The following is a 12,170-nucleotide window of genomic DNA, read 5'->3' as shown; positions in this document are numbered from 1 at the left end:
TACTAGCCAAAACATGTTTTTGTTTTGGGTAGAGTAGGGTAAATTTAGAACCTACGTCAGGTTTTTATTGTTGTATGTGTCCTGCTGGGGAGATTCACCTTCTTTGTTTGTCCTGGCAACCATTGTTGAAATATTCTAGTGGGGTCACTTGTTCTGGTTAATTCAAAAACGAATGCCACAATGGCAAACAAATTAGTTGTTATCAAAGAATTGTACAGAAGCCAAATAACACCAGTCAGAGTGATGTATTTAGACAATAATACTTAGACATCTTACTGTGATAGTTCCTGTAATGTGTTGTAAAAAGAGATATAATTACAGTATATTTTGGACTCATAACATTTGAGAATAATATAGTTTTAATGGTAAACTCAAAGCTTGTATGATACATGAACTCGGCTATATTTTGCATTAACCACTAAATGTACTGTGAATGAAGGGAAATGTATGAGTTGGTAGAAAAATTACATGGATTAAAGAATAAAATAGCAGGCATTATATTCAGGGAATATGGAGGGACTCAGGGACCCTCTAATATCTAGGAGAAAAGGAAGTTCCTCCTTACCAAGGTACAAAAGGGGTAATGGTCTGGTTTCTTCCAGAGCACTCCTCCATCCCTAAATATAAATCAAAACAAGAAAATTGGCCCGTGGGACTTTATATGAGGTCGTGCTCAGTGGCTGGAAATAATGACATGCACAGTATATGAATAAAAACAACATAACATTTTATTGCAATATAAACCAACATGGCAATATATGCTCAAAGACACATGATATAGCTCAAAGGCTCAAATATGAGTGGCATATGACATGAATGATATATTCACAACTTTTTTGATATGCATCTTGGTGTATCCTCTCGATGAAAAATACCATAATTGATACTGTAAGAATGTACATTGTGGTCTGACGCGTTTCGGGAGCAACATCTCCCTTCCTCAGAGACCAATACGTTCAAGGTATCTCTATGGAAAATAATGATATATTAAAGTCTACAGTAGGGATGGAATTAGAATAAAAGAGTTCAATCAAAAAATGGGAGCTAAAGGGAGTACTGTATACTCACAAATCAACGGAGCTCAAATAGCAAAAGTAAACTCCTGTGTGGCAGCGGTGCGTCTCGTCTAACCCGGGAGCTGAAGGGTCCCAATATGACAGCAGCCAGAGAGGGGGGGGTTCCATGGCAGGCAAGTGTGTGTGTGATGGGAGACCTTCCATACCTATTGTGTATATATAAGTAACAAAGTATTCAAGGTGTAGCGTGTAGGCTACCAATAATGAAAAGCATATGTGATATTAAATCAGGTGGGAAGGGCTAGTGTGAAAGATATGTAAGGAGAGGGAAGTGACCAACTGAGGGTGAGGAAAGTGTAGGAAAGGAAAATTGATGGGAAATTGGGGGGGGGGGGAAAGAATGGAAAAAGGGAGGAAGGAATTGGGAAGAGGGGAAAGGGATGGGGGGGAAGGGAAGGAAGGAGAGGGGAAAACGAAAAGAGGAAAAAGGAGAGGAAAAGGGGGAGGGGGGAAAGGGGAAAGACAGGAAAGGGGGGGGAAGGAGGGAAGAAGGAATGGGGGAGAGGGGAAGGGGGGGAGGGGGGGGGCTAGGGGGGGATGGGGAGGAAGGGAAGGAAAGAGGGGGAAGAGGGGGGAAGGAAAGGAAGAGAGGGGAAAGAGGGAAGGGAGGGGAGAGAAGATGGAAGAGGGGAAGCCCAAAGCCATAAAGTGATAGCAGAGGATAAGGTGGAAATGTGTGGCAGGGGAGAGGTGATGTGAGGAATATAGGTGAGTGAAGAGTCAAAGTGGAGTGCTTGGCTGTGGAAAGTGGGTGAGGGAGAAAGTGAAGCCGTGGGGAGAAAAGTGGGGAAAGGGGTCGGTGGCTCATATCTGCGGGACGGAGAGGTCCGCATCCCAGCGTTCCTCTCCTACATGCGATCACAGTTGCTCAGGCTCTGTCAGATCTGCATACACCCGCGACATGACGTTAGGGTCCCTCTTTTGCTGCCAGCCATGGAGTTACCTGACAGGTGAGCCACCGACCCCTTTCCCCACTTTTCTCCCCACGGCTTCACTTTCTCCCTCACCCACTTTCCACAGCCAAGCACTCCACTTTGACTCTTCACTCACCTATATTCCTCACATCACCTCTCCCCTGCCACACATTTCCACCTTATCCTCTGCTATCACTTTATGGCTTTGGGCTTCCCCTCTTCCATCTTCTCTCCCCCCTCCTCTTTCCCCTCTCTTCCTTTCCTTCCCCCCTCTTCCCCCTCTTTCCTTCCCTTCCTCCCCATCCCCCCCTAGCCCCCCCCCTCCCCCCTTCCCCTCTCCCCCATTCCTTCTTCCCTCCTTCCCCCCCCTTTCCTGTCTTTCCCCTTTCCCCCCTCCCCCCCTCTCCCTTTTCCTCTCCTTTTTCCTCTTTTCGTTTTCCCCCCTCCTTCCTTCCCTTCCCCCCCATCCCTTTCCCCTCTTCCCAATTCCTTCCTCCCTTTTTCCATTCTTTCCCCCCCCCCCCAATTTCCCATCAATTTTCCTTTCCTACACTTTCCTCACCCTCAGTTGGTCACTTCCCTCTCCTTACATATCTTTCACACTAGCCCTTCCCACCTGATTTAATATCACATATGCTTTTCATTATTGGTAGCCTACACGCTACACCTTGAATACTTTGTTACTTATATATACACAATAGGTATGGAAGGTCTCCCATCACACACACACTTGCCTGCCATGGAACCCCCCCCTCTCTGGCTGCTGTCATATTGGGACCCTTCAGCTCCCGGGTTAGACGAGACGCACCGCTGCCACACAGGAGTTTACTTTTGCTATTTGAGCTCCGTTGATTTGTGAGTATACAGTACTCCCTTTAGCTCCCATTTTTTGATTGAACTCTTTTATTCTAATTCCATCCCTACTGTAGACTTTAATATATCATTATTTTCCATAGAGATACCTTGAACGTATTGGTCTCTGAGGAAGGGAGATGTTGCTCCCGAAACGCGTCAGACCACAATGTACATTCTTACAGTATCAATTATGGTATTTTTCATCGAGAGGATACACCAAGATGCATATCAAAAAAGTTGTGAATATATCATTCATGTCATATGCCACTCATATTTGAGCCTTTGAGCTATATCATGTGTCTTTGAGCATATATTGCCATGTTGGTTTATATTGCAATAAAATGTTATGTTGTTTTTATTCATATACTGTGCATGTCATTATTTCCAGCCACTGAGCACGACCTCATATAAAGTCCCACGGGCCAATTTTCTTGTTTTGATTTATATTTAGGGATGGAGGAGTGCTCTGGAAGAAACCAGACCATTACCCCTTTTGTACTTATATTTAGGGTGGAAGACACCCATTGTGCCCATCAATGATCTGGTTTCCTCCCGGCCAATAATGCAATCTTGGTGGCCCCCCCCTCTGTATCTTTGTCGCCTTATTTTCATTGTTGTTATATCATAAGTTATAGACATACAATTTCCCTTTTTTTCTTCTGCTATCAGTAGGCAACATCTCACTACTATAGAGTCCTCTTTTTTATACTATCAATGTGGTACCAATAGATTTTGACACACTGGCTCCTTGTATCAGGTGGTGTTTAGCCTATATCCCGGGAGCTGCGATGTATAAAGAGGGAGGCCCCGCCTCTCTTGCTGTCCCCGCCCCTCCCCCCCATTGGGAGGAGCGGGTCCACCCTTACATCGGCGTCATGCTGCACCTTCAGCGCCGCACGTCGGCATCCTTACTGACGTGCCCACGCTGCTGCGTGCCGTCATATCTGCGGGACGGAGAGGTCCGCATCCCAGCGTTCCTCTCCTACATGCGATCACAGTTGCTCAGGCTCTGTCAGATCTGCATACACCCGCGACATGACGTTAGGGTCCCTCTTTTGCTGCCAGCCATGGAGTTACCTGACAGGTGAGCCACCGACCCCTTTCCCCACTTTTCTCCCCACGGCTTCACTTTCTCCCTCACCCACTTTCCACAGCCAAGCACTCCACTTTGACTCTTCACTCACCTATATTCCTCACATCACCTCTCCCCTGCCACACATTTCCACCTTATCCTCTGCTATCACTTTATGGCTTTGGGCTTCCCCTCTTCCATCTTCTCTCCCCCCTCCTCTTTCCCCTCTCTTCCTTTCCTTCCCCCCTCTTCCCCCTCTTTCCTTCCCTTCCTCCCCATCCCCCCCTAGCCCCCCCCCCTCCCCCCTTCCCCTCTCCCCCATTCCTTCTTCCCTCCTTCCCCCCCCCCTTTCCTGTCTTTCCCCTTTCCCCCCTCCCCCCCTCTCCCTTTTCCTCTCCTTTTTCCTCTTTTCGTTTTCCCCCCTCCTTCCTTCCCTTCCCCCCCATCCCTTTCCCCTCTTCCCAATTCCTTCCTCCCTTTTTCCATTCTTCCCCCCCCCCCCCAATTTCCCATCAATTTTCCTTTCCTACACTTTCCTCACCCTCAGTTGGTCACTTCCCTCTCCTTACATATCTTTCACACTAGCCCTTCCCACCTGATTTAATATCACATATGCTTTTCATTATTGGTAGCCTACACGCTACACCTTGAATACTTTGTTACTTATATATACACAATAGGTATGGAAGGTCTCCCATCACACACACACTTGCCTGCCATGGAACCCCCCCCTCTCTGGCTGCTGTCATATTGGGACCCTTCAGCTCCCGGGTTAGACGAGACGCACCGCTGCCACACAGGAGTTTACTTTTGCTATTTGAGCTCCGTTGATTTGTGAGTATACAGTACTCCCTTTAGCTCCCATTTTTTGATTGAACTCTTTTATTCTAATTCCATCCCTACTGTAGACTTTAATATATCATTATTTTCCATAGAGATACCTTGAACGTATTGGTCTCTGAGGAAGGGAGATGTTGCTCCCGAAACGCGTCAGACCACAATGTACATTCTTACAGTATCAATTATGGTATTTTTCATCGAGAGGATACACCAAGATGCATATCAAAAAAGTTGTGAATATATCATTCATGTCATATGCCACTCATATTTGAGCCTTTGAGCTATATCATGTGTCTTTGAGCATATATTGCCATGTTGGTTTATATTGCAATAAAATGTTATGTTGTTTTTATTCATATACTGTGCATGTCATTATTTCCAGCCACTGAGCACGACCTCATATAAAGTCCCACGGGCCAATTTTCTCCTTACCAAGGTAAACCACAGTCTCTACCCTGCTGTCCTGCTGCAGCTCGTATTTGCACCAAAAGCAGGATTATCCATGGGACAAAGAGTGTAAAAAAAATCACAGAGGTTTTTAACTATTTCTTACACTATCTGAAAAAAAAAATACATTTAGCTTTAGATATACTTTAAATAACTACTGAAAAAAGTGGAGAAAAAGCTAAAAGATTTAAATCGGTATTCCTTAAAAACACTGGCTTGCAGGTAGACATCTGAGACAAAATGGAGAAGAAAATAGCAAAAAAATAACAACACCCATTTTAGTATTTCAAATGTGCCCAGTTTTGTGTGTCCTGTTTTTGTGTGTATACCTACCATGCCTTAATTCATGTTACAAACGCTCATTAGTCTTCTTATATGACTCACATCATCATAGCTCTTCAGTGTCTGGATTCATAAAGTCCAAAAAAAGAGAAAAAGTCCACTTCCACTATGCATTTATATTTAGATGAGTTGTGCATTAAATGCTATTCCTTCTTCCGTGGCCAAACAATAAACACATTCCCTGCCAAACATTATGAAAAGACTCACTCACCAGACTTCATTTGACCCCTTTAACACATTACTTAACACACTTACTCACACGTGTTTATTAACCACTTCAGCAAGATTTTACCCCCTTGCTGACCAGGCCCTATTTTGGGATTCGGCACTGCGTTACTTTAACGGACAATTGCACGGCCATGCGACGCTATGTCCTTTTTTTCCCCACAAATAGAGCTTTCTTTTGGTGGTATTTGATCACTTATATATATATATTACATTCTGCTATATGACATTCCCAAAAAAAAAATGTAAAAATCAAAATTTTTTAACATTTTAGGCCAATTTGTTTTCTGCTACATATTTTTGGTAAAAAAAAAATCGCAATAAGCGTATTTTCATTGGTCTGCCCAAAAGTTATCGCATCTACTAACTACAGGAAAGATTTATGTCATTTTATTGTTTTTTCTTTTTTTTACTAGTAACGGCGGCGATCTGTGATTTTAGCGGGACTGCAACATTGCGGTGGACAGATCGGAACCCTAACTGACATTTTTGACACTTTTGGGGGTACCAGTGACACTAATACAGTAATCAGTGCTAAAAATATGCACTGTTACTGTAATAATGCCATTGGCAGGGAAGGGGTTACCCCTGTGGGTGATCAAAGGGGTTAAATGTATGCCTATGTGCTTACTAACTGTGTGTGTGAGTTCTGTGACAGGCACAGACAGATCACAGTTTCAACTTAGCTGAAACTGCTGATCTGTCCCTGCATGTCTGAGAGAAGATCTGCCTGCTTTGTTTACATAAGCAGGCTAGTTTTCTCTCCATTTCCTGGATGATCGCGGGAGGAAGGCGGCAATCGCCGCCTCTCCTCCCGTGACCCACCTCCTGCTGTGTCTAAACACAGCGGGAGCGTGGCTCCGGCAGTGCGCACGCGCCGCCGGAATCACATGCACTCAAGTCATGTAGTACTACGTGACTGGACGCAGGGGAGCCGCACTGCCACAGTAATATTACTGTTGGCGGTCGGCAAGTGGTTAAGATAAATTAAGTGCTGGGCACATTATAAACTTTTTTTTCCATAATATATTAATTGAATTTTTATCATGTACACAGTATAACAATGTAAAGGCTTCAGTGCAACCAGAAACAAAGTTCCATACAATACGAACAAGACAGGCCCAATGTAGAAGTGGGTACATAGGAATGAGGACATCATCTCAGATTATTACATACCGCCCAACCCCCGGAGGGAGAAAATAAATCCATCATGTCCCATGTGGGGGCAAGGTGGAGTGCCTATCCCTGCAGCACCTATGTAATAGGGCAGAATGTGAACAAAGCCAGAGCAAAAAGAAGAAAAACAATCACTATGCTCAGGAAATTGTGGCCCCCATTTAGATGCATGTTCAGCTCCCAAGCAAAGGTGACATGAATCTTGTTTTATTCAGGCAGCATGATCTGTTTATACGTTTTATAGTTGTTTAGTACAGCCCTCAAATTTTCCACTTGCCTGCTCGCATTTTGCGAGTGGAAAATGATTGAGGGCGAGTGTGGGGCTGCCTCAGGAGCCGTTCTCCCAGCGATAGCCCAGGGCAAGAGAGAGGGGAGGAAGAGTAAAGCCGTCCGGACAATCACAAAGCAGGGATCGCCCCGCTGTAACAGCTGTCGATTGAATTGCTGGGCGCCCGCCGTCACACACAGCACTACCTCCTGGCCCGGCTCCTTTGATAGACAGAACACCAGTCCAACGCTGGGACATGTGACTTCTATCATAGGATTCGATCCAAGTGGCGGGACTCCGTGTGTATGATGGCGAGCACAGGCAATTTAAATGAAAGCTCCTACAGCGGGGCGTTCCCCACTCTGTGATTATCTGGCCGGCTCTCCTTTTCCTCTCCTCTCTCTTCCCCTGCACTGGTCAGGCTGCATTGATGGGCACAGGTGAGGCTGCATTGACGGGCACAGGTGAGGTTGCATTAATGAGCACAGGTGAGGCTGCATTCATTGCCACTGGAGAGGGGGCATTGATGGACACAAGTGAGGCTGCATTGATGGGCACAAATGAGGCTGAATTGATGGGCATTGATAGGCACAGGTGAGGTTGCATTGACGGACACTGGTGAGGCTGATTAATGGGCAAAGGTGAGGTTGCATTGATGGGCACAGGTGAGGCTGTATTGATGGGCACAGGTGAAGCTGCATTGATGGGCACAGATGAGGCTGCATTGTTGGGCACTGCTCAGGCTTGCATTGATGGACACTGGTGAGGCTGCATTCATTGGCACTGGAGAGGGGGCATTGATGGGCACAGATGAGGCTGCATTGATGGGCACAAGTGCGGCTGAATTGATGAGCACTGATCAGGCTGCATTGATGGGCACAAATGAGGCTGAATTTATGGACATTGATAGGCACAGGTGAGGTTGCATTGACGGACACTGGTGAGGCTGATTAATGGGCAAAGGTGAGGTTGCATTGATGGGCACAGGTGAGGCTGCATTGATGGGCACAGGTGAGGCTGCATTGATGGGCACAGGTGAGGCTGCATTGATGGGCACAGATGAGGCTGCATTGTTGGGCACTGCTCAGGCTGCATTGATGGGCACAGGTGAGCTTGCATTGATGGACACTGGTGAGGCTGCATTCATTGGCACTGGAGAGGGGGCATTGATGGGCACAGATGAGGCTGCATTGATGGGCACAAGTGAGGTTGAATTGATGGGCACTGATCAGGCTGCATTGATGGGCACATGTGAGGTTGCATTGATGGACACTGTTGAGGCTGCTTTATGGGCACAGGTGAAGCTGCATTGATGGGCAAAGAGAAGGCTGCATTGATGGGCACAGATGAGGTTGCATTGATAGGCACTGGTAAGGCTGCATTCATAAGCACTGGTGAGGGGGCATTGATGGTCACTGATGAGACTGCATTGATGGGCACATGTGAAGTTGCATTGATGGGCACTAGTGAGGCTGCATTAAAGGGCACTGGTGAGACTGCATTGATGGACACTGGCAAGGCTGTATTTATGGGCACTGATCAGGCTGCACTGATTAGGCTGCACTGATGGGCACTGGGGAGGCTGCACTGATAGGAATGGGGGCTTCACTGATGGGCACTGATGAAGCAGCACAGATGAGGCAGCACTGATTAGGGTCAGTGATGATGCTGCACTGATGGGCCCTGATAGGCTGCATTGATGGGCACTGATGTGACTGCACTGATAGGCACTGATAAAGTTATTATTAATATTTATTTTTGTAACTTCTGCATTCATTAGGGGCAGGTAATGATAGTGGTTGGGTGGGGCAACTGGTGGAGAGTAACCCTTAAAGCCTGGCTAGTAGCTCAGGTCTTTGAGCCCTGGTTTAGTATATGGTAGTTTACCAATAAGCCAATATCTTAGTAAATTTCTTCATTCTGTCCTGGGCAATATGAATCAGTTCTTCCATCTCCTCAATTGTGTTCAGATGGATAAACCATTCCCTCAAACAAGATGCATGTGTATCCAGCCAGTGTTTCTGGACACACAACCTGGCTGCATTGATCATATGGATCAGCAAAGATTTGCTGTATTGGCATACTGAGTGCATTGTGTGATGAAGTAAGTATTGGGCGGGAGAGGGAGGCTGTGACAGGGAGGCCACATGGGCCCCCCAAAGCATGGAGTGGGGTCGTCAGTGTGAACCATGACGCTACATCAGTGGTTGGGGGGGTGGGGGAATAGGTCTTAGTGATGGGGTTATACTGGTCCCAAACCGCAAATTTAAATGAGCCCTTACTATCCTGAGCCTCTACAGGGCTGCTTTCAGACTGATGCACTGTGGTTTACCTGCACTGTCGGTGCAGTGCAGTACACCTGCGGCTTAGCTGCGCTTTGCCATAGACTACTGTTATATCTTGTGCACTTTTTGAAAGTGCACCAAACCAACAGGATACAATAGAAGCCTATGGCTCAGTGCAGCTAATCTGTTGGAAAGCAGCAGGTGCACTGCACTACATGCACAGTGCTGATAAGACCACAGCACATCAATGTGAAAGCAGCCCAATAGTTGTTAACCCTTTTAAAGGTGCTAATATGCCCTTTGCTAGAAGCTATTATATCAAGTGTATGTGTTGTTTAATACACTGATCTCAAGACCTCTTCTTTTCCTCTTGCAGCTATTGCTGCCATCACTCTCCAGACTGCTAGAAGGGATTAGAAGCAGAGTGCAATTGGTATTACTGCACCTGGGACAGTAGCTGGCGCTACAGGGGAAGCATTGGCCTATGCGGCCCCTGCTCCCTCTGGTTCTGGTGCTGGCTCACTGCACTCTGATGATCTGGGACGGTGAGTCCAGATCATGGTTAATGGGTTGCTGACCCCATGCATCCGCTTCCCTGGTCTGTTTTTTTACATTTTTTTTATTATTAATCATCACGGCTCTGCAGAGCATGGGTGAGCACCTCTGACCTAGGCGATTCCAGTGGAAGTGGGAGCAGCTAACTGCCAAAACTAGGTACCTGACCCCCACTCCCCAAGAAGACAAATCTCCAATATTGGAGGGGGAGGATTTCCTAAAAATGGAACTTCCCGTTTAGAGTGAATTTCTGCTTTAATGTTAAATATTTAGGCAGTGTGTGAAAAGTGTAAAATGCTCTGTAAAAAATATATACATTTAGGGCTCTTTCACACGGCCGCTCCTCTTGTCCGCAAATCATCCTATTTTTTTGCGGATGATTTGCGGACATAATGTAAGTCAATGGCACTGCGGATGTCAGCGGAATACCATCCGCTGACATCCGATTTTCTTCCTTTCAGTTCTGTTCCGTTTTTTGGAACGGAACAGAACCCTATTTTTTCATCCGTGTAAAAAACGGAAAGGAAGGAAAATCGGATGTCAGCGGTGTCATCCGCTGACATCCGCAATGCCATAGACTTACATTATGTCCGCATATCATCCGCAAACGGATGGGATGATATGCGGGCACACGGAGCGGATGACACAAATGTCATCCGCTCCGTGAAAAAAGAAAAAAAAAAGTCCCGCAGCGGACTAAAGCAGCGGAGCGGCCGTCTGAAAGAGCCCTTACTGTATGAAAAGAGATACATACATATGAAAAGAAAACAGTTACATATGAAAACTGCACTTTGGTATTCTGGACAGCCAAAGAGCCCCTATCTTCTATCCTGCTCTCAGTATCAATAACTTTCAGGCACATGCAGTATTTTCACCAAACCTGGCATGAGACTAAAGGGGATTTAGACATTTGCCCCTAATACATGCAACCAGCAACATATACCCTATATACTTAGCCAATAACATTTGATAAAAACAAGGTACTTAACCAGTCATGACTATTAAAGAAGCATGGCTTTATGAGGCAAACTGCATGATTATTGCATGGCAAGTTATCCTCTATAAGACATTGTTTACAGAGGGGGCAAAGTGGTGGTAAAAAACAGCAGTTTAGCCATGGCTTTAAGCCCGACAACCCACTTAAAGTTAAAATACAGTGATTCTTAGTTATAAAATATTTTCCATGGGACATACAGACTTATAATGCAGTCATTGCTAAATTATTTTTCTTCCACTTTGCCTCTGTGCCATCCATTGTAATCATTGCCATATTGAAATGTTTGTGGCATTGAAATGTGACATACATTGCTTTTTTGAATGCATCTTCCACTGTGCTCCAGATGACACACAAGAGAACCCATGAGGCATGTTTCTAGTAAATCTATGTTATTCTTTAGGAAATCTTTCAGATTTAAACAGTGATGTTGTTCTGGAGGTTTTTAAATAGTATATGACATGAAACTAGCAACAGAACTTCTATTCTACATTTGCTAGTTCAAGAAAACAAAATAAGCCACTCTTTGCTCGGACTTAATAGTATGGACTTTTACTTTAAATTATCTAACCTTTGATGAACATTTAGATTTATGATATTATACACAGTACATAAATTCTGTTAACAAACTTACGGCAGTCAGAACTAGGCAAATGATAATACAAAATTTTAATTCATTCATCTCCTTAGGACTTTATCCTAGCTGGTATTTTAATATCGGACCACCCACTGGTATGAAATAATTAACATGAAATTCATGCTCAGCAGTCTAATAGTAACATATCAAATATCAGTAGCAAGGAAGGATTTTACATTAATTGAACTGCATTTATGACATTTTTTACATATTCAGGGACGTTTTTGGATTAAAAAGTATAATTTTGCAGATATTTATTCTCTTACTATTTGTATAGATGCATACTTGCAAGCGGTTACCACTAAGCTATATTTGCTCTATAGTATATGATCAAATGTACATTTTTGCTCACATATACTGTACATACATTTTCTGTGGGATATAATATGCACTCAAGAATTATTGGAGAATGTCTGATGAATGATAAAGTAAAGTAGATGTTTTGAGGGCTAACTACAGCCAGCAAACGTGACCAGTATGATCA

General features: G+C 44.8%; 1 protein-coding gene across 4 annotated transcripts in view; it reads left to right on the top strand.

Moving 5' to 3' along the window:
* PCSK5 (proprotein convertase subtilisin/kexin type 5) overlaps positions 1 to 12,170 on the top strand; it is a 684,033-nt gene that overhangs the window by 110,189 nt on the left and 561,674 nt on the right. The gene's annotated exons all lie outside the window — the stretch shown is intronic.

This window comes from Pelophylax lessonae (genome assembly GCF_965119305.1).
Source record: "Pelophylax lessonae genome assembly, chromosome: 1".
NCBI lineage: Eukaryota > Metazoa > Chordata > Amphibia > Anura > Ranidae > Pelophylax > Pelophylax lessonae.
The sequence above is the reverse complement of the archived record's forward strand: the minus strand, read 5'-3'. Positions and strand labels throughout refer to the sequence as shown.